Consider the following 23,725-nt stretch of genomic DNA (forward strand, 5'->3'; position numbering starts at 1 on the left):
CCCACCCCCCAACATTATCTTTTGTCTTTAGAGATGTTTAAGGTGGTGGCTTGGGCCACTTCAGTTTATTCAGTTTTTCAGTTTTATTCAGTTTTCCTAGGTATCCCCCAGGTATACAGAAGGTATACATGTGATTAAACTTCTGTTTGTTTTTTTCCTGTTAATCTTTTTATTACAGAGTTGTCTCAGCCAAGAACCTAAAAGGGTAGAGGGAAAAATTTTTTTTTTTTTCTCCTACACCATTGTCAGGAAGGAAGAATTTTATTGGTCCTTCAAGGTCCTTCTAGGCGGAATAAAAATTAAATTGACATGAGACAGATTAATGGGAGAAAATCAAATTAATTTTGTACATATGGGTGATCCACAGGCATGGAATTTCCAAAGACAGTCAGGCAAAATGAGGTATATGTGTCATTCCGAACGAGGAGAAGGGAGTGGGGGTCTGGGACTTCAAAAGAAAGGAATGCAATTTACTGGAAGATAAAAAAAGAGCAAATGTTTGGTAAACAAATGTTTGCAGGATTATCAGAAACAATGAGACCCAGTAGACTTTGATTCAACAGGTCTTGCTAGGTTCTTCTCTACCATGCCTATTCATGTTGTAATGTAGTTATTTCTAGCAATAGCTCTATTCCTGGAGCAGGTCTTCTATCTAAATTCTTTTAGGCAATTGTGTTGGAGGTAAATAGCCTTTTCTGAATCTGCTGGGTTTTGATTGCTTTTAACTAAAAAGTAATCTTCATGCCAAAGTAGGCCATCTTGGGTGGCCTGCCCTGGGCACATACATCATAGAGGACCTTCTTCATAAGCTAATTGTGAGAATTAGATGAGGTAATTTATGTACTAGACACCTAATAGCTATTCAATAAATATTAAAAACACAGAAGAAAAGTTACCCCTTACCCACAATCAAAGAAATGAAGCAAAAAAAGTTGAAGGCACAAAGACAATCATTTTGAAATGGAAAAAACAAGAAACTGATGGATTTTCTGATCAAATGATTTAGGCCTTCATGGCATAGTAGATTATGACATGCTAGGAAAGCTCTAGTGATCTTAGTCTGATATGACCATAATTCCATTATGAAAATACTAAAGGTTAATCTCAATGACAGCAGCCTACAGCAGAGCAAACGGACATATTTAAGTATTTACAAATCAGGTGAAATGTTAATATCATCATCATCAAACAATAAATAGTAACAAATACAATAGTTAACATTTTTTGAAGGTTTGCTATGTGTGGGAGCCTGTCTCAAGCACTTTACATACGTTATATGTATACATATATTTATACGTATTAATCCATTTACTACTTAACTTATATCAAACTTAGGAACTTTGATTATCATTATTTTAGGGAAAAAGAAACAGAGGCACAGAGAGTTTAAATAATTGACCAAAGTTGCAAAACTAGCAACTAGCTGAGATGCAGGGTTCACAGCCCGACATGCTGCAACAGAAAATGCAGTACATGGCCTCTCTAATCATAGGAAACTTCAGTAGCCCCCAGATTTTTTCATAAGTATACCGATAATGTGGATAAAATAATTTGAAGAAAAAACAAACTGGAAAAAAAAGTTTATTTTATTAAGTAACATGTAAAAATACTATATATATTGCTTTAGAAATATATAACTATGGGGGAAAACGTGTTTCGTTTTTTTAACTGATTACAAAAGGAATCCTAGAAAGTAAAAGAAAGAGTTCTTCAAGGAGAGTAATTGTGAATTCTTAGTGTAAGCTGTTTCCTTTGTTTAGTCCATAAAAGAAAAGCCTTTCAAAGAGTTTGGCAAAATTAGCCTAAATACTGTTGGAGTGACCTAAACAGGAAGTCAGTGATCTCTGAAAGCAGCTCTGAGGCTCCCCCTTTGCTCCAATAGACAGGAGCGACTTTGGGCTGTATAATCGTCAAATTCTTACCTCGCCCTTTCACTGCTGGCAGAATCAGATTACATTTCTTTCACTATTCTCCATTCCCCAGTTCCTTGATCTGTTTAAAAGAAGTAGAAAAGATAAATCCTCTCTTCAACGCCTGGAAGGGAAAACAAAATAACCTCATCTCGGCTTTGAAAAAAATCTTTCCAAGAACTTTCTTCAGAGATTTTACTCGTGAGTATTTGGCAATATACTTTCTAGCCCATGAGAAATAACCTTTATTTCTGTTTTCTTGGGAGAAAAGCAGGGTCCTGAGAGGCAAAGCCTGGTACGGGAGGACCATCGTCGTTTAACCTACAATGAAAATTGACCCTTCTCTGTAAACAAAGTAAACTCATATTGCAATGCAAAATTAAGTTCTCAGCACTTTGTCTTCTTAAGCAAATATATATGCAGTATATCTTTATGCTTTTAAATCCTTGAACATTTTTGTCAGAAGTTGGTGAGATGTAGCCTTTCTTAAAATGTTCAGCTTGTAGTGGCAATTCTTTACTTATTGTATCTCTTTAATTGGAATTTTCTGAAGATTTGGATTACTTTTAAATATTATTTATTAACACGCAAAGAAATATGATCAGGAGACTCTCTAGCATGTTTAAAGAAATTTTTTTTCATTGCTTTTAATTGTTGATAGTTAGAATGAAGTATAAACATTAGAATTCTTGTACTCTAAATTAAATATTTTATGCCTACAGTAACTAATCTAAGGAAATGCTTTACAAGTCTTTGAAGACCAGAGCTCATATCCCAAGATACTTAAATAAGAATATAGAAGAAGAAGAATTGCACTACAGATAGTGCCATTATGTTAGTTAAAGCAATAGATCACGTACCTCCATGATGTACTGTCATGTTCATGTTGGTTAGGAAACGACATTAAAATTTGCTTCTGGTAGTAAATAAAAGCACATAATATAGAAGTACACAACCACAGAACTATAATGAGACAAAGTTATTTTAATTATGGAGAAAGCTTATTTGTGTATTACCAAAAAATGAAGGCCAAGAGCAGTGCCATGTAGGAAAAAAAGAAAAGATAAGCAACAGCCACACTGAGTCACAGTGCTCTGGAAATTAGTCACAAAATGACTTTGTAAATTGTGTGATAAACACAAAGGGCAGAACCCAAGCAGGAAACATACAGCCCAGAGAGTCATATTTTATGTGTAAAAGCATAATATTTACGTCAGAAGGGAAACGTGTCAATTTTGAGATATTGCAAAGTTTTTAGACCTAACAAAATCCTTTCCTAAACATTTTTAGATTTTTTCTAATTCATCATTCTACTGATAATTATTTCAAGACATATTATCTGTATCTCATCTTATCTTTAAACTAAAAAGTGAATAATGTCTTTGAAAATGTGTTGGAGTATGCAGTTTAATTTGGAGACTATGGGTTAATAAAAATGATATAAAATATTCATAGGAATCAACAGATTAAAAATATTAATGTACATACAGATAATTAACATTATAGACATAAAACCAAAACTTTAAAATACTTTTAACAATTTGAATAGTTATACTGGGAAACCAAATTTGTCTTTAGGTGACTGACCATAGAATCTTGTTGGAGAATTTTAATGACATACCCATTACTATTTGGTTCCTCTTTCTATAGGTGTGCTGAATGGCACAAATTTTGTTTTGTTTAGTTTTTTTTAAAGGTATAGTCTGATATATTTAAGAATTTGTTTTACCTCCAATGACTAGATCAACATCCCTCTGGGAAATGTGGCTCCTGTCCAAATGAATTATGCCCTCAGTTAGTGCTTGCTCTTCTGATTGACTGTAACTCTAGGGCTTCACTTGCATGTTGGTCATACAACTATTTTGACTAGAAGCTTCTTTTATAAACATTTTTGCTAAATTAAAAGATAAAATTATGTAGTGGAAAATTGTTTTTGTATTAAATTATAGTTTTCATAACATTAATTTACTCTTTTCTTCAGAATTAATTTCCTGATCTTTGTTATCTGTATTATTCAAATTCAAAAGATAATTGGACAAGATGACTAACTACTGGAAGAAAAGATCAAGTTCCAAAGGCTTTACTTATTCCCAGAATACATAGCAACTAACCAAATAGTAAATGTGCTATATTTATATATTCTTCAGAAATGGTTGGTTTAAGTTCAGTGTCACAAACTTTTAAGACAGATTTCACTTCATATCACTACCTAATTAGCAGAAAAAAAAAATGCAAAGTAAAAAAGTAAAGGGCAGGAAAGACAATATGAAAAAGGAAGGGAAGTACTTAGAACAGAGTTTTCAAAAATATTTATTAGTATACATTGGATAAGTTGAATGATAATATTGGTTAAAATAAATTAATTGTATTACCAATTTATTTTTGCTATGTAGACATGATCGAGGACCTGTACTATTATCTAATTCACCTATTTCAATAAAGGCTGTCTCCAGCTCCCTCCCTTTTCTGTTTTCCATCTAAAATATTTAACTTGGGAAATTAGTTTACAAAAATATTCTTAAATGCATTTTACTTTTCATAGAAATATACCAATACTATAATTCCTTCTGATTGTTTTGTGCTTTGGAGAAATCTGAATTCAAGAAATCGAGTAACTAATGAAGTCCTTGATTCTGAATATTAAATCTCAACAAAATGAAGAAAGGGTACAAGTTATTCCATAAAGTTCGTTCATGCTAGACCATCTCTATTGGGTCTCTGAGATCCTCAATGACCGGTTTCTTGGTGTGATATATCATTTCCAGGAGCCCAGTCTTCCCATTACTCTTCTTTCCTTGTTTTTACTTCCTTCTCCAAGTGGCAAGTATCATGTAGAACCAGAGCTTAAGATTCAACTACCAAGGGGCACCTGGGTGGCTCAGTCTGTTAAGTGGCTGCCTTCAGCTCAGGTCATGATCTCAGGATCCTGGGATTGAGCCCCACATTGGGCTCTCCGCTCAGTCAACAGTCTGCTTCTCCCTCTCCCTCTGTTATCTCTCTCGCTTTTTCTCTCTCAAATAAATAGATAAAATCTTTGGGGAGAAAAAAAAAAAGATTCAACTACCAAAAGGTTGAGGGTGACCTAGTCTTTTCCACAATTTTTCTTTCCAGAACTAATAACAAAAACCACTGGACCCATGTCAAATCTGCTCTATTCATCTCTTTTCAGGCCTTCCTTTGGGATTCGATGTTCTCTCTCAGTTGGAACAAACCCATTTTAAATTTATTTTAAAAACAAAAGAGTAAAAGGACACCATGGTCCATAGTAGAAGTCTCAGTGATGCAATATTTCTATCCCAATTGTTCTGTCTGGTGGGCCAGTTTCCTGAGGTGACATGGACTTATTGCAAGGAATTCCCAAATTAAAATGTAATGGTAGCATTCTCTCTAGACTGAATAAATATTATATGTTGTTGATTAGGCTATTTCAACATCAGAAATGTGAAAGTATCAATCAATATGGCACTAATAAAATGTAGTGTTTTTATTACCAAGCATAATGTGCCACGGATACACTTCAACTGTATCACACCGTCAGCACCACCACCACTCTGCTGTCAATCTGTTTCTCTCTCTTGTTCATGATTCTTATCAATGTCTAAGCTATCCTTGAACCCCATAATAACCCATCTCTAAGCTTCACCTCATTCCTCATTCCACAAGGCTTAGAAATGGAGTAAATCTTGGTAACAGGTTGAGTCTTCAGAATAATAGTGTTTGTTGCAAAATTTTGATATTTTTAAAGTTCATTTAGGAAAACTGAAAGTATCTTAGAAAATGAATCAAAATGATTATATCAAAATATCATATGCCTACTCTTGCTCTTTTTGTGCCAACTATTTTCAAGTATACATGAAAACAAAATGAATAAATTTCTGATTCATGCTATATGAATGAACCCTGAAAACATTATGCTAAGTGAAATAAGCCAGACAGAGAAGAACATACGGTGTATAATTCCATGTGTGTATCCAGAATAGACGAGTTCACAGAGCCAGAGAGTATATTAGAGGTTACCAGCATCTAGAAGAAGGGATGAATGGTGAGTTATTGCTTAATGCATACCGAATTTCTGTTTGGGGTGATGAGAAATTTCAGAAATAGGTAGTGGTGATGATTGTACAGCATTGTGAATGGAATTAATGCCACAGAGTTGTACACTTAAAAATGGTTAAAACAGCATATTTCATGGTGTATCTACTACAATAGAAAACAGTAAAAGAAAACTATTAGTAAGAATTCAGTTTGAAGAATTCTAGATTCCTAATAATACTCCCTTTACATTTTCTCAATTAATAGAATAAGAGTACAAATATTATAATGTTGGATACCTGAATTTTTAAAAATCAAAATAGATTCTTCCTGTTTTATTTCCTGATGAAAATAGGAACATATTTTTACCTAATATGGCTGTACTGAAGGCTAATTTTTTTAGTCATATTGTCTTTTTAGTTTTAGTACCAGGGTAATTTGGGCCTCACAGATTGAGTTGGCAAGTATTCCCTCCCTTCTGTTAAATTTTCTGGAGTAGTTAATGTAAAATTCATATTATTTCTTCTTTAAGTGTTTGGTGGAATTCACCAGTGAAACCATCTGGGACTGAAGTTTTCTTTGTAGAAAGGTTTGTAATTATAAAATTCAATTTTTAAAAAATAATTATAGGGCTATTCAGATTATCTATTTCTTCTTGAGTGAGCTTTGGTAGTTTATGTCTTTCAAGAAATTGGTCCTTTTATCTAAGTTTTCAAATTTATAGGCATAAAGTTATTTATAATATTAACTTATACTAGAATCTACAACGATGTGAAACCTCCATTTCTTGACATGAGTAATTTGTACCTTATCTATTCTTTTATCAGTCTATATCAAGGTCTTTGAACTTTTAACTTGTGTGTTTGTATATAAAATGAGCTTTTAGGCAACAGATAGCTTGATCTTGATGTTTTATTCAATCAGGCAATATTTGCCTTTATTATTATTATTTTTTAAGATTTTCTTTATTTGAGAGAGTGTGCATGTGCTCCAGCAGGGGAAGGGGCAGAGGGAGAGAGAAAGAGAGAGAGGCAGACTTCCTAAGTGTAGAGCCCAAGACAGAGCTTGATTCCATGACCCTGAGATCACGACCCCAGCCGAAATCAAGAGTGGGATGCTTAACTGACTGAGCCATCCAGGCACCCCAGACAATATTTGCCTTTAAATTAAAACATTTACATTTGATATGATAATTGATATGTTTGAATTTAAGTCTCGCATTAAGCTGTTGTTCTATGGGTCCTATCTATTTTTGTTTTCTTTTTTACTTATTTGGGGTCTTCTTTTGAATTTAGTACTATGTATGATAATATTTTATCCCTGTTGGTTTATTTGCTATCACTCTTTTTACTTTAGTGGTTGTTTGGGGGCTTAGAATATACAGCTTTGATATATCCCAGTCTACTTTTGAGAGATATTAAGCCATTTCTCTTATAGTATAAGAAATTTCAAACAGTATACTTCTACTTTTCCTTCCCTGGCCTTTGTGCTATTGTTGTCATACATTTTGTTTTCATATATGTTATTAGTAACACACTACAATGTCATTATTCTGGTTTCAGTGAGTTATCTTTTTTAAAATAAACTTTTTAATTAAATACATTTAGATTTACAGAAAATTTATGAAGCTAGAAAGACTAGCCATATTTTCCAAACTCCTTTTACTAACATATTAGTATGATATATTTGTCAAAATTGGTGAGGTAATTATCTTTTAAACAGATTTAAATGTTAAAAAAATCTTTTATATTTGCCCATGTAGTTACATGCTCTGGCATCTTCATTCCTTTGTATAGATCCACATTTCCATCTGATGCACATTTCCTTCTTAGGCACACTCCTCTCTTTCCATGACTCCAATTACATGTATATTAATTAGGATGTTTAAAGTTACCTCACAGCTCAAGTATTTATACCAGTTGAAGCAAACATAATCCCAAATGATAAATATTGTAGACTATATTTATTTAGCATTAGAATTTGATTTTATAATCACGTACAAGAGCGCGTACATTATTCGAGTTTCTACACATCTTGTTTGAGTTCTGTGGTTTTAATCTCATTTAGCAAGGTTGTTCAGTCTATGAGAAAAGGAAACTGGTACACAATGAGAAATCATTATATATCCACATCCTGATGTTAACGTGGTTTAACAAGGGGCGCCTGGGTGGCTCAGTCGTTAAGCGTCTGCCTTCGGCTCAGGTCATGATCCCAGGGTCCTGGGATCGAGCCCTGCATCGGGCTCCCTGCTCCGTGGGAAGCCTGCTTCTCCCTCTCCCACTCCCCCCGCTTGTGTTCCCTCTTTTGCTGTGTGTCTCTCTGTCAAATAAATAAATACAATCTTTAAAAAATAAAAATAAAAAAAAATAAAAAATGTGGTTTAACAAAAAATTGTGAGAGAGGCAGTTTTTCCTAGAAATGGCTAGGCCCTTCTTTTGGTGCCAATAATTTTATTCTATCTGGTTCCAGACGTCCCAGGATTAACCTCTTTTTGTATGTTTTGTATGTTTTCTCTTAAGGAAATCCTGATGAATGTATCAACTGAGGAAAGATGTTTAATCAAGGAGAATTTAGATTAGCCTCAAATCACATGGCAAGAGAGTTTTTTTTTTTTTTTTCTATTTGTGGTCAGCTTCTTTAAAGCCATTTTAGGTTTGCATTAATTAATTAAAGCCCTTTAAAAAGTTAAAGGTCCCTGAAATGATCGTTTGCCATTTCATTGTTTTATCAACATAACTCTTCCCATTACCACTTACTGCATTCCATATTATCATCTCCATATTCAGGAGGGAGATACAAGTGACCATCTATCCTTGTAATAGTTACTGGACGCCTCACTTAAAAAGACATGAATGAGTGAACATCCATGGATGGTCTTCATAAATGTGTGTGAAAAAAATATCTGTGCACATGTGTATTTGTATTTTAGAAAGAAGTCTGTAGTTTCCCTCAGGAGCCTACATATCACCATGAAGGATATATCTGAGATGTGATTAAATATCTAAAGAAAACAGTATATAGAGTTAGGATCAAAAGGAGTATCAAGTAGTAATATGTCCTGGAGAAGGCAAAATAAAGAAGTTATCTTTATAAAGTTTTTTTTAAAGATTTTTATTTTTAAGCAACCTCTATATCCAACAGGGCTCAAACTCAGAACCCTGATATCAAGAGTGGCATGGACTATCACCTGAGACAGCCAGGTGCCCCTCTTTATAAAGTTTTTGTGTGAGATAAGCCATATAAAGTTATCCCATGAAAAACAAATCTTTGAGAAAAGATCTTTTTGAGGAGCTAAAGAAGAAATTAAATCATTTTAAGATCACTTTCAGTTCTATCATTACACTTGAATAAGCACATTCAATTTTTAATATCTTCAAAGCTGAGCATTAACTATATGCTTTTTATTTATTTATTTATTTATTAGATTTTATTTATTTATTTGTCCGAGAGAGAGAGAGAGCTAGAGTGCACAAGCAGGGGGAGCAGCCTGCAGAGAGAGAAGCAGGCTCCCAGCTGAGCAGGGAGCCTGATGCAGGACTCATCCCAGGACCCTGGGATCATGACCTGAGCTGAAGGCAGACGCTTAACCGACTAAACCACCCAGGTGTCCCACTATATGCTTTTTATATATTAGATCCTTTGCATGATACAAAAAGTATGCAATGTCATACATTTTAATAATGTATAAATGAATTTAATTATTAAGATTTAAAGTAGCTTACCAAAAAATCAAAACTCTGTTCTCCATTCTTAGAAAATTACAATCAAAGGAATTAAGTAGGGCATTTACAAGAAGATATTATCTGATTTCTGATTATATGAGTATGTATTAGATTGAATTTGGATAGGAAAAAAGAAATGACAATTTGGACAAACTAACTCGTCTTTATAAAAATGTAAAATAATGAGCATTCATTGTAAGAAGCCAAGAAAAAAAAAAACTATTTGTTGGATGCTCTGAGTAAAAAAGGAAGTGGCACCATCGCCTTTCATTCTCTGGCCCATAGTTCTCATTCTTTTATGGGTCTGACATTTTATAGTCTTGAATGGAAGTAGCTGAAGATCAACATGCTAATGATTCCTGGAAGTCCATGACTCAGCTCCCTGGGGGCTCCCTGTTCCTTTACAGCAATGATTCAGGGAAGTTGAACTCAGGATGTCATCTAAACATATGGGTACAGTCACCAACAACTGCAGTTCCAATCTTTTTTTATTTTTTAATTTTTAAAAAATATTTAGTTTATTTATTTGAGAGAGAGAGAAAGAGCATGAATGGTGGGGAGGGGCAGAGGGAGAGGGAGAAGCAGACTCCCCACTGAGCAGGGAGCCCTATGTGGGACTCCATCTCAGGATCCTGGGATCATGACCTGGGCAGAAAGCAGACGCTTAACAAACTGAACCACCCACGTGCCCCTGCAGTTCCAATCTTGAACTAAGCTCACACTCCTCCAGATACTTTTCATTAGAGCACAATCATAAATTATAGGGTTTTTTCACATTAGGACTTATTTCACCAGCAATTTAACCCACTGAAGAATGAGAAAATTTATCATTATTGGTTCATCGTGTTTATTATACCTAAGGATAAAAACTTTAGATAATTTTTGGAACTATAACACTTTTCCAGTCAGAACAAGAGATACTTGCTTCCTGTCCTCTTCAAAGGCCCTTCTAGCTGGACTTAGAATCAAATTGACATGAGACAGATTAACAGGAGAAATCAAATTTAATATCATACATATGGGGAATCCACACAGACATGGAAATTCCAAAGATGGTCAGGGCAAAATGAGGTTTATATGTCATTCTGAACTAAGAAGAAGGGGGTAGAGGTCTCAGACTTCAGAGGAAAGGAATGCAATTCACAGAACAATAAGAAGAAGAACAGATGTTTGGTAATTAGATATTTGTCCTGCCATACAGATAGATCGCTCAAGATAAAATTTGTCTCTGCTAATAACCTTTATTCTGGGAAAGACCCCCAATTTAGATTCTTCTATGTAGTTAAGGGATGGACAAAAGTTTTTCTTGAGCTCTTAGGGTGTTGACTGCCTTCAGCTCAGAATCATGCCAAAGTAGCCCATCTTGGGGCAGTCTGCTCTGGGCCCCTACATCGTAAGTGGGCTAACATTTTGCTCTCCTTTTTTCATATAAATTGAGATCATCAGAAGCAGAAAATTGAGAAGACTCTAATATATTTGTCTAAACAGAGACAAAATCTGCAACAGACTTTGAGGGGAAATAAGAAAATTGACCTGACTTTGATTCTCGAAATAAGAAAAGGTCATATCAACCTGATTTCCATTAGCTATGAATTACAGTTCTAATTTGAATGGTTGCAACTGTCTTTCTATGTCTTTCCAAAGTTCATAAACCCCCTGCCCATAGATGTCATCTTCAATATGAGTTAATAGAATCAATTAGATTTAATAAATAATTGGGGCGCCAGGTTGGCTCAGTTGGTTAAGTGTCTGATTCTTGATTTTGGTTCAGGTCGTGATCTCAGTGTTGTGAGGTGAAGCCCCATGTCAGGCTCTGTGCTCAGTGTGGAGTCTGCTTGAGATTCTCTCTCGCTTTCCCTCTGCGCCTCCCCACTCACACTCTCTCTGTCTCTCTAAATAAATAAATAAAATCTTAAAAAAAAAGAATTAATAAATGATTTGTATAACCAAAAGATGATAGATTCATTAGAATTAATAAATTAGTTATATAACCAAAAGATAATAAACAGACATAGAGAAGCAAGGTCTGCAATGCCATTTTCCTATCTTACTCTAAAATGGGTACCTAGAAAAACAAATACAAACAGTAGGAAAAATAGATCTAGGCAACCATAGATTTTTCTATATCGTTCTCTTCTTTAATATGGATACTACTAATAATAGAGAAAGCCACAGTTAATATATTTAGTTCTTTTCTGTCTCCTCACACCTAAGTTTACGGTATTCATTAGTGTTTTTTCCATTTACTTCTTTTTTTTTTAATTTTTTATTGTTATGTTAATCACCATACATTACATCATTAGTTTTTGATGTAGTGTTCCACGATTCATTGTTTGTGCATAACACCCAGTGCTCCATGCAGAACGTGCCCTCTTTAATATCCATCACCAGGCTAACCCATCCTCCCACCCCCCTCCCCTCTAGAACCCTCAGTTTGTTTGGGAGACGAACCATGAGAGACGATGGACTTTTCCATTTACTTCTATTTGGAGCTATTAGCATTAGTAGTTGAACAGAACTGAATTCTCAGAAACCTCGATTTTGGTTTAGATATAGAACATTAACTTTATTTGTTTTTTTCCCCTTAAAGAAAAGAAATGAAAGCAGTATGCCATGACAAGCTTTGCTTTTAACTAAATTGAGTTAGTATGGGAATCAGAGTCACTGTGATGAGGAAAGATGAACTCAAAGAAATGAATGCCACCTTCTTTTGAAAAAAATGTCTTACAAATTTAACTGTAAAACCTAGAGAAATTATTCCATGAATATTTTTCTAAAAGACTTTCGGTAATTATGGGTAAATATATCATGAAGAATCTTTGGTAGTTGTCATTATTTCCTTTATTATGTGTTTCTACCTGGTTTCCCTTTGACGGCTGTAGTTTTAGTATTAAGAGATCTCTATCACATTCTCTTCAGACTTTAAGGATTTTTAGAAATATTTTTACGTATTTACATTTTCCATATTCATAACTTTTAATTATCTCTTTATTCGCCTCCTTCCCTCCCATCGCTTCTCAATTTTCCTTCTCTACTTCCGGGTCTCTATTCTCTCTTAACTAGCAATAAGAAGTAATATTTCTTATTATTGTTTAGAGGGATATTGTTTTTCCTTTTTAAAAATATACACACAAAATTAAAAATATTTTTTAAGATTTTATTTATTTGCTGGGGGGGCAGAGAGAGCACAAGCAGGGGGAGCGGCAGGCAGGAGAGGGAGAAGCAGGCTCCCTGCTGAGCAGGGACCCCCCCCCCCCGGATGTGGGGCTTGATCCCAGGACCCTGGGATTAAGACTTGAGCTGAAGGCAGATGCTTAACCGACTGAGCGACCCAGGCGCCCCTAAAATTTTTTTTAATTATTTTAACTGATGAGTTTCTTCTTGACTTATTTTACTTATAGGACTTAGGCCCAAAACAGAGAATAAAAATCCCCTAGTTAAAATTTGATGAATGTTATTTTCTAGAGATTGTAAATAATCTGAAAAACACTTTAGGGGAAAAAAAGAGGAAGCTATTTGCAAGAACAGTGGGTCTTTCTTGTGAGAATAGAAAGTGAAGTTGCCTTTTCCTTGAATGGTCACAATTCCTATGTTTGAATTGAAGTTCTGCCAATTTGCAAATGTAAGACTTTGGGGAAAAAATCTGTTTCTGGGATTCAGTGTTATTAAAAAATGCTTATCCTTATGGTTTCTTTTATCTTTAACTGTATATAGTTGTATCTCCATGTTCTCCACTTCAGTTTTTGTTTATTTTTTTTTAAATAAATTGTTTACACATGTGTGCTATTTGTTTGTAACATGAAGATATTCACTCTTTCTCCCTGGTGTCACCATTTCCTTTCTATGGGATTTTCCTTACTTTTATTTCTTACATTATAAATGACAAGAAGTTAGGCCTACATGGTGAACAGCTTTTAATGTATTATTCTTAGAAGAAACTTTATAAAATCATATCTGACAACTGCTCCTGAATGTAAAAGAAAGAGAGTAGCAAAGCTTTTTATCAATGAGACTGTCACAATCTAAAATACAGATAAATGTTATGATTTGACCTGTTAACTAACATTAGGGAATTTCACATTACACAATTCTCCGGAAATATGACTTCCTGTAATAAGAGCCAGACTTAAGAGATGTTTTCCTAGAGGATTGGCCAATCTTTACGTAAACATAAGTGGAGTCAATAGCCTGCAATTATTTCAGGAGGTTTTTTGTTGTTTTGATTTTGTTTTATTTTTGAACCACTCTGTTTCTAATATGAATTTACTTACCAAATCAGAATGTTTTGCTTCATTGTTTCCCATATTTTATCTTTACTCTGCATATACTTCTAAAACATAATCTAAAAATTTGACTCTTTTAGGGGTTCCTGGCTGGCTTAGTCAGTAGACTGAGAAGACCACGCAACTCTTGATCTCAGGGTGGTGAGTTTGAGTCCCGCGTTGGGTGGAGAGCTTATTTTAAAACATAAAAAAATAAAAGACACTAAAGCTTTTTTAAAAAACCTTAAAAATTTGACTCTTTTATAGCAAAACATCAGGCATTATTTTAATGTCAAAACAGCTTTAATGATAAGAAAAGGGGATTCTGACCTGGGCTTTGTAGTACTGATATTATTTTCTCATCTCCTAAGCATCCTTCAATCAAAAGCAATTGAAACAAATTGATTAATAACCAGTTTGTGAAACTGGTGAAACAGTAAAAACAGAAAAATAACTGCCAGTTAGGTTACATTTGGCTGGTGGTAGGACAAAACTACAGCACCACTAGCTTAAATAATAAGGCTACTTATCTCATTATATTGTCTTATTACTACAAAGCACAGAGGTAATATGCTTCAAGACTTGTTAGCAAATCTAGGTTCTTCTGTCATTTTATTTCCATCATTTATAGCAGGTAGTTTTTTTTTTTTTTAAAGATTTTATTCATTCATTTGAGAGAGAGAGAATGAGAGAGAGCACATGAGAGGGGGGAGGGTCAGAGGGAGAAGCAGACTCCCCGCCGAGCAGGGAGCCCGATGCGGGACTCAATCCAGGGACTCCAGGATCATGACCTGAGCCGAAGGCAGTCGCTCAACCAACTGAGCCACCCAGGCGCCCCTACGGCAGGTAGTTTTTTCTTAAGATTTTATTTTTTTATTTGAGAGAGAAAGAGAGCACAAGCCGGGGGCGGGGCAGAGGGAGAGGGAGTGGGAGAAGCAGACTCCCCGCTGAGCAGGAAGCTTGAGGTGGGGCTCAATCACAGGACTCTGGGATCATGACCTGAGCCGAAGGCAGACGCCTAACCAACAGAGCCACCCAGGCGACCCTAGCAGGTAGTTTTTATTTCAGGGAATTCTCAATATTACAAGATGGTTGCTTCAGCCATAGGCATCATATAAAGACAAGTGAACAGGGACATCATGTGGCCTTTCCCATGTGGCTCCATTTAGAGCAAGGATCTTTTGCAAAAGTACCCCATCCCGAGCCCTGGAAAATAGCATACTTTCTTTCTCATATCATTGGCCAGAGATTTATCATACTGAAATAATTAAACCAATCACTGTAAGGGAAATGGAATCACCGATTAATGTGGATTAATGAAGAGTTCATTATTTATACATTTATTCCTGGGGCAGACATAGGCTATCTTTCCCTGAGAACTGGATTTATGAACATATTCAGGTCAGTAGTATCAACCAAAAGTGGTAAGGAATGGTTGTTCAGTATGCAAACAAACAAGATAACTGAAACAACAGTTTAAAAAGTTCAAAAATATGGGGCGCCTGGGTGGCTCAGTCAGTTGAGCATCCCACTCTTGATTTCAACTCAGGTCATGATCTCGGGGTCGTGAGATCAAGCCCCACGTTGAGTCAGGCACCTTGCTCAGCTGGGAGTCTGCTTCTCTCCCTCTCCCACAGACCCTTCCCCTGCTCATGCACATGACTCTTTCTATCTCTCTAAAATAAATAAATAAATCTTTAAAAAAAAGTTCAAAAATAGATCCATAATCTCACTGGCCTAATATATCCTCCCTTATTAAAACATATTTTTCTGCATGAACAATTTTTACTTAGTTTACCTTAAAATAGACATATATTTTTGTATTCAGCTTTTAAAACTCACATTACCATGATTATTCCCCACTTTATCTTCTACTCATTATCATTACTAATTTAACTTTGTGTAATACTATATCTGGTAGATGGATGTGCTGCCATATCTAATAATTGTCATGATGTTGCATATCTACATTAAAAATGTAACATCTTTATGCTAAAATAAGCATGAGTTTGCATTTAGCCATTTTCATATATTTAAATTTCCAAGTGTGTGATATTGCTCACTTAACATATCATCTACATTTTTGAACAAAGAATGTACACATGCAGGAAAAATTATTTGATGATTAAATAATAAACCACTTATATATTTCCTCTTGCCAACACTCCTCAAAGTCTTGCCCTTTTTGTCTTTTATGTCTGTCCAATTGATAAAATCCAACTCTGAATCCTTCAAAAGCTTAATTTTTATATCTGGAGAGAAGGAGCACTGATTTTCAAAGGCACAGATTATTATGAATTTATAATTTTGGATTCCAGAAGCCCATAAATCTTTTAATAAGAAATTTTCAATATCTCCTTTTATTTCATCTAGAGAAAATATCAAACCCTCACATTTTTAAAAGTCCACTGCTTCTTGACATTTTGAACAATCTCAGCCTCTTATTCGCCTAGAATATTGAATCACAGCAAGAAGATCTACTTTCTACTTGCTCTCAACAATTCTCTCACAAAACACACACATGTACATGCACATACCCAAAAATGTATCGTATCCCTCTATCCACCCCCCTCTGAAAAAAGAAAACCTCTTGTTTTAATGGAATATACTCTTTTCTTCAGGCCGAAGTTAGACCCTCTTCACCTGTTGGCCAGGATCCTCTATTCATTTTATTTTTATTTTTTTTCAAAAAATTATTTATTTATTTTAGAAAGAGAGAGAGCATGTGTGGGAGTGGGGGGAGGGGAGGAGGGAGAGGGAGAGGGAGAGCGAGAATCCCTAGCAGACTCCCCACTGAGTGTGGAGCCTGATGTGGGGCTCAATCCCAGGACTCCGAGATCATGCCCCGAGCTGAAATCAAGAGTTGGGCGCATAACCAACTGAGCCACCCAGGTGCCCCTCTATTCATTTTATTTTTGTTTTAGCTTTTGTCTCCCTCTCTCTAATGGCAGAAACATAAAACTATACCCTCCACAAAAGTTTCCCTTAAAATGCTCTCTCTTATTTTTCAGGATACACTTATAAAATGATATCCTAACTTGCTGTTTTCACAGCCTCTGTTCCAGTTCCTTCAATAGTTTAGCTGCTGCTGCCCACACCACTGTACTAAATCTTGTAATTTTGCAAGGGTGGTGACAATGTCATTGTCACTAAACCCCATGCATGTTTTTTTAGCTCTTGCCTTCCTTTGAACCTTTTGTGCTTTAGACGTTGTCAACTTGCAACAATTTCTTGAAGTGTCCACTTCCCTTAACGTTCGTGCCACTATAGCTTGCCAGGTTTCCTCCTGCTTCCCTGGCTATTTCTTAGTCATCTTCTCAGATCTTTTTTCCTCATCCTCATTCTTTGGACTTTAGTTCTAGGTATTCCTTTCCAATCTTCACACTCACCTCACAGAGTCACAGATTACATAAACTAAAGTTTATAAAAACACTTAGAAGAAGAAGAATGCCTGCTCCATAGCAAATGCTATACAAGTACTTGTTAAATCAATTTCATCCACTCCACAGAAGTAATTATCATTTATACTTTGATTCTCACATTTCTATCTCTAGCAGAGATATCTGCCCTGAGCTCCACATCTACATATTGGGTTTCTTATTTCATGGCTCCAATGAATGTCTTACAATTCAAACTCAAACTGCCTCACATGGAATTCATCACCTTCCTAAAGCAACATGCTCCTTTTCTTAGGCTTCTCAACTCATTGCCTGGAACCATCCATTGACCCCTTTGCTAAAGCAGGAACTGTAGCTGTCCTTGATTCTTCTCTCTTCCTCACCTTCCATGTAATTTTAATCATCAAATTATCTTGAATTTACTTTTTATTTTCCTCACAAATCAGGCCACTTCTCCCCACCTCCACTTCCAATAATATTATATATCATACACACCTCTCTCTCTCTCTCTTTTTAAAGATTTTATTTATTTATTTGAGAGAGAGAGAGAGAGAGGAGGGGCAGAGGGATAGAGAGAGAAGGACAAGTGGATTCCTTGCTGAGTGGTAGATCCTGACATGAGGCTTGATCCCAGAACCCTGAGTTCATGACCTGAGCCAAAACCAAGAGTCAGAAGCTCAACTGACTTAACCACCCACGTGCTCCTTCAAATTTGGTCTTTGGTCAAGATTTTTTTTTTTTATGTTTATAGATGTGGCTTCTATTTCCTCTAAAGTTTGGGGAAAAAAGAAAATTTGATACTTTATAGATTTTCAGGCACCTTTTTTAGATGTTCCTTTGTGTAGACTTGTTCTATTCATTCAGTCTTTGACTGCTGGGTGAACTTCTGTGTCCTCTTCTCAAGTGTAAGGGATAGATCTCTCCCCGCCCCAGGTTTTTTAAGGCTTTGACCTATGTCCTTCAAGAATGTGCCTGGGTCAAAAGCTAAGGCTTGGGTCAAAAACCAACTTCCCATATGCCCTTCAAGAATGAGCTTGGGTCAAAAGCTAAGGCTTGGGTCAAAAACAAACTTCCCATATATATGGATAGAATGATGTAGAAATATTTATATAGTAATAAATATAATCACTAATGAAGTATAGAGTTTAAACCAGGAATAGAAAACATTTATGCAACTCACTAAATCAAAAATTATAATAATGACCACAGCAAAAACTTATTTTGGTTAATGAATTGTACTTATAGGATTAGCAAATCAGAGAAACTGATTTTTATCCTGTAGTTCCTTTGGTGATATTGCCTACTCATAGTCTCTGATTCACAATAAAGATAATATTTCAAAGACAAATACAGACAGATATAAGTAATTAATATATTGAATTATATTTTCCTGAATTGGATTTAGTGTCTATCCCATAAGTCTTGCTTATTTTAAGGAAGCTTTGGGAAAGTCCAGGATCAAGCCCTGCCTCTGTCACTTACTAGCCATCTAGGCATATGATGTTGGAAAATAAATCACGTATCTCTAACATAAATCCAGTACATCTGTCCCATTGGCTGTACAGCATTATTGTCAAGCAGAAACCTAATAGATAAGAAACCACTTCAAAAAATGATAAAACATTACAAAAAATAATGTTTTATAATGATATATCTTTGTACTTCTAATATCATTTCTTAAAATAAATGTGGTATATATTCCATATAGTTAGAACCTCATGACATTTTATCTTTATTTTAATCTTATTTCATAGGTAAATAATCCTAATGCCAACATAATGCTTATAATGATGACTCAGTGTCCCAAGAATGGGGGACCTGGAGGGAAATTAATAAAGAGTTAAAGAAGGCTCTGACTGACTTGTTAGAATTTGGTATGTGACAAATGTGCAGTTACACAGCCTTAGACCTCTCTTGGGAAACTGCCCAAACATTTGAATTCCCACAATGTATTTATTCAAAAAATACTCTTTTCCTGAGAAAAGTCTGGCTCTCAAACTTCTCACTGAGATGATACAAGTTCAGAAACTCTGCATTCAGGAATAAGAGTTGGAAGCCTATTAACAATAATTTTTAACAAAAATCCATTTCCGGACCCTAGTCATTATGAATATTTGGAAATTTTCCGTTGGAAATACTACTTATAAAAAATGAACTTCAAAACATAAAGAGAAAAGAGAAAATTATTAGAATCCCTATAGGGTTTTTATCTTTCCTCTTTCCCACCGTAAGTTTTATCCTAATTTTTTTCTTTCTTCATTCATTATCCTTAGTGTTAGTGTGCAACAAACTCACCTAAAATGAGAAGCAGCCAAGGAAGCACATAGGTTAAAGATAAAAACAGGCTTCAAGATTTTAGTGGGCAGAAGGGTAGCTCCCCCAGGGATCAGCCAAATTGAGTGGATGGCAGTAATAAACACTAGGAGGATAACAACATTAGGCACTGCTGAGCAGAAAATTGGAATTATTCTTCAAGCTATTTTTTTCTCTTTTCTGGTTGTCACGTTTTGTCTCTCCTGTCTTTCACTGGTACACCACAAAGAAGCAGCCAAAATGAAATTTCTTTCTTTTAGACATAGCAAAGTATGCATTGATCTCAGAAATTAATAATAAAACTTCAAAAAAGAAGTTCAACAATATGTGAAAAAGAAAATTTGAACTAGGAAGTTTAATTTCCTAAGCACCATGCTGATGATATATAAGTAAACATAATATGTAATTTTTCCAGATTAATTTAAAGATGATAAAATAAGGGGCATCTGGGTGGCTCAGTCAGTTAAGCATCTGCCTTTGGCTTGGGTCATGATCCTGGGGTCCTGGGATCGAGCCCCGCATCGGGCTGCCCACTTGGGGGAGTCCGCTTCTCCCTCTGCCTCTCCCTTTGTGGGCTCTCACTCTCTCTCTCAAATAAATAAATCTTTAAAAAAATGACAAAATAACAGGAGTTATTAATGATAGATCAGTGACTGTCCACATGTTGTTTTAGGCCTTTCCCAAAATGAGGTATTAGAAATCTAATGCTGTAATTCCAGCCTACTATTGGTCTCTTCCATTCTTTGTGAGTTTTTTGCTCTTTAAATCTTGCTATAAGTTCCCATCCTTGTCAGTATCCATTGCCATTGCCTTTGAGTTCTCTTTCAGTCACCAAGCCAGATTGCCAACATATTTCTAGCTCCAACTGACTGTGATCCTTAGAAGAATATTCACTTTACCTTAAGATCTATACTGCTTACTTTATAACTTGTAGCCCAGCAATTCTTGGCTTCCATACCTAACCAAATTAGAACAAAAATGTCTCTCAGTTTGTCCCTAAACTCTTCCCAAATCAGTGCTATATTTTCAGTTATTTTTTAGCTCTTCAAAGAGTCTGAGATAATATTCTCAAGAAAGGATAAACTCCATGCATATTGAGCTGCCATTTTTACAGTGTACCCAACACGTTGTCAAGAATTACAGATATAAATTGTAATAGCTGCAATTTACTGAACTAGTCACCATTCTAATTCCTTTACAATGTAATCTAATCTAATTCCCTTTAATCCTCACACCCGGGGCACCTGGGTGGCTCAGTTGGTTAGGCGACTGCCTTCGGCTCAGGTCATGATCCCAGGGTCCTGGGATCGAGCCCCACATCGGGCTCCCTGCTCAGTGGGAAGCCTGCTTCTCCCTCTCCCACTCCCCCTGCTTGTGTTCCCTCTCTCGCTGTCTCTCTCTCTCTCTCTGTGTCAATTAAATGAATAAATAAAATCTTTAAAAAAAAAATCCTCACACCCAATGAGATAGGTTCTGGTAAAATACCCATTTTATAGATGAGTAAACAGAGGCAAAGAGGGGATAAATGTACTATCAAATTCAGATAATTGGTCAGTTACTGAAGTGGTATTTGAAGTTTTACAGTCTGTACCAGATTGCCAGGGCTACCATAACAATGTGCTACTGACTGGGTAGCTTAAACAATAAAAATTTATTTCCTCACAGCTATGAAACCTAGAAGTTGGAGATCAAGGTGTCAACAAAGACTGATTTCCTTCGAGGTTTCTCTTCTGGGCTTATAGGTAGTAAGTCTTTGTATGTATCCGTATCATAATTTTTCCTCTTTTTTTTATGAGGACACCAGTCATATTGGATTAGGGCCCATCTCAACCTAGTTTGTCCTCAACTACCTCTTTAAAGACCTTTTCTCCAAATATGGCACAGTCTGAATGGGGGTTAAGACTTCAACATATGAATTTGTAGGGGGACACAACTGAGCCTGTAACACAGTTTCACTCCAGACTCCTTCTGTTAACCACTAAACAAACCTAAAAAACAGAAAAGAAGGAAGGGGGTGGCAGCGGAGGGTAGAAGGAACAAGGAAGGAAGGAAGGAAAAACAGAAGAGAAAGAGAAAAAAAGGAGGAAGGGAAGAAGGAAAGATATTACTTGGGATTACAGCATGGGACATTACTTAGATTGATTGGATGGATCTTGGTTTCCATAAGGAATATAGCCATCTCTACTACAGTGATATACTTGCCAAGCAAACCAGAGTAACCTTGTAGGCAGGGTGCTTTGTAGACATCGCTGAAGACTGATTGACCAGTTTTTGGAAAGGCAGCTTGGTATGGTGATATGACCATGAGCTCTGGAGTTACAGAGATATGGGTGCAAACTTAGCTCTGTCTCATTCTATTTGGAAAAGTTATACCCTTTTTCTGAGCCTCAGTTTTCTAAAGATGGGTATAATATTTCATATAGGATAAGATTTTTCAGAGGATTATAGTTGATATGAAGTTCATAGATAAGCTTATATCCTCAATAAGTGAAAATCTCAAGGTTCTTCCCCTTTCCTTTCCATTTCTGGCTCCTCACTTCCTAGATTCATACAGACCACTTCCCTTTCTTTCACATACTCTCTAAAGAATATTAATATAAATAAATAGTGAAATAACAAATAATACATTTCTTTCACCTAATTACCTCTTTTCTAAATATACCTTTTGGCATCTCTCCTACATACTACCATCTATACCATTGATTGGATCTTAGCAATCGCTCTTGTTCCTCTTTTGATTTGGAAAATACCTACCACTTAAGCAAAATTTTATAAACACAAAATCCACTCTATTTACCTTTTCTTTTACAAATTTTTCAATTGGAATATTTCATACTTCCAGAAAACAATATAAAAAATACCATTAGAAAAAGAAATATGGGGGCGCCTGGGTGGCTCAGTGGTTAAGTGTCTGCCTTTGGCTCAGGTCATGATCCCAGGGTCCTGGGATCGAGCCCCGCATCGGGCTCCCTGCTTGGTGGGAAGCCTGCTTCTCTCTCTCCCACTCCCCCTGCTTGTGTTCCTGCTCTTGCTATCTCTCTCTCTGTCAAATAGATAAATTAAAAAAAAAAATATGGATGGATGACCACTCCATCACATTTGCTTCTAATCTCTTTATTTTTTGGTGGGATTGGCAGAAATAAATAAAACTACATGGATATATCCAAAGATCCATACTGTAACCTAATTTTAGCTCACAAAATATATCTTAATGAATTCATTTATTCACCAAGTATTACTTAGTCATTATTTCGGGCACTAAACATAGAACTGTGAATGTAATATAAAGTGTCTATGCTAAGAATGGAAAATGCTTTAGTGATGGAGACAGTGAACATGTACAAAAATAAATATGTAAACGGTGCTAAGTGCTATTCAGAAAACAAAGCAAAACATTACTAGTAGGAATGTGAAATGGTACAGCTGCTTTGAAAAATAATCTGGCAGTTCCTTAAAAGATTAAGCAGAATTACTATATGATACAATAATTTCACTCTTTGTTATATACCCAAGAGAAATGAAAACATATGTCTGCACAAAAACTTGTGCACACATGTTCATAACATTATTCATAATACCCAAAAAGTGGGAAAAACACAAATGCTCATTAACTAATAAATGGATAAATTATGGCATCTCTATACAATAGGATATTTTCAGCAATAAAAAGAAATGACGTACTGATATATGCTATAGCATGGATGAACCTTGAAAACACTATGCTAAATGAAAGAAACTAGACACAAAAGGACATATAGTGGATTATTTCATTTATATGAACTGTCTAGAATTAGGTGATATATGGAGACAGAAATTAGATTAATGGTTACCTTGGGATGTAGAATGGGGAGGTTGGGAAGCAAGGAGGTGATGGCTAAAGGGTGGGGAGTTTCCTTATAGGATAATGAAAATATTCTAAAAGTGATGGGGGCAATGTTTGTACAACTTGTAGATATACTGATAGCTACTGAACTATTGAATTGCTTTTAAGAATCAAATTTACTAGAAATAAAAACTTGTGCTTATCAAGACACTTATATGAAAAAAAAGAGATAAACAATAAACCAAGATAAAGTATTTATTATGTA

General features: G+C 35.5%; 1 protein-coding gene across 2 annotated transcripts in view; it reads left to right on the forward strand.

The window, feature by feature from the left end:
- The first annotated feature begins 1,894 nt into the window (after positions 1-1,894).
- TFPI (tissue factor pathway inhibitor) overlaps positions 1,895-23,725 on the forward strand; it is a 62,093-nt gene continuing 40,262 nt past the window's right edge. Inside the window, exon 1 of one of the 2 annotated variants that reach the window (XM_032406513.1) lies at positions 1,895-2,111. The gene's annotated coding sequence lies outside the window, so the exon portion shown is untranslated. Of the gene's footprint in view, positions 2,112-14,060; positions 14,089-23,725 lie in introns of those variants that run through there. The other variant, XM_032406521.1, reaches the window with a different exon arrangement.

Source organism: Phoca vitulina, unplaced genomic scaffold (assembly GCF_004348235.1).
Source record: "Phoca vitulina isolate PV1807 unplaced genomic scaffold, GSC_HSeal_1.0 scaffold1, whole genome shotgun sequence".
Classification (NCBI taxonomy): Eukaryota; Metazoa; Chordata; class Mammalia; order Carnivora; family Phocidae; genus Phoca; species Phoca vitulina.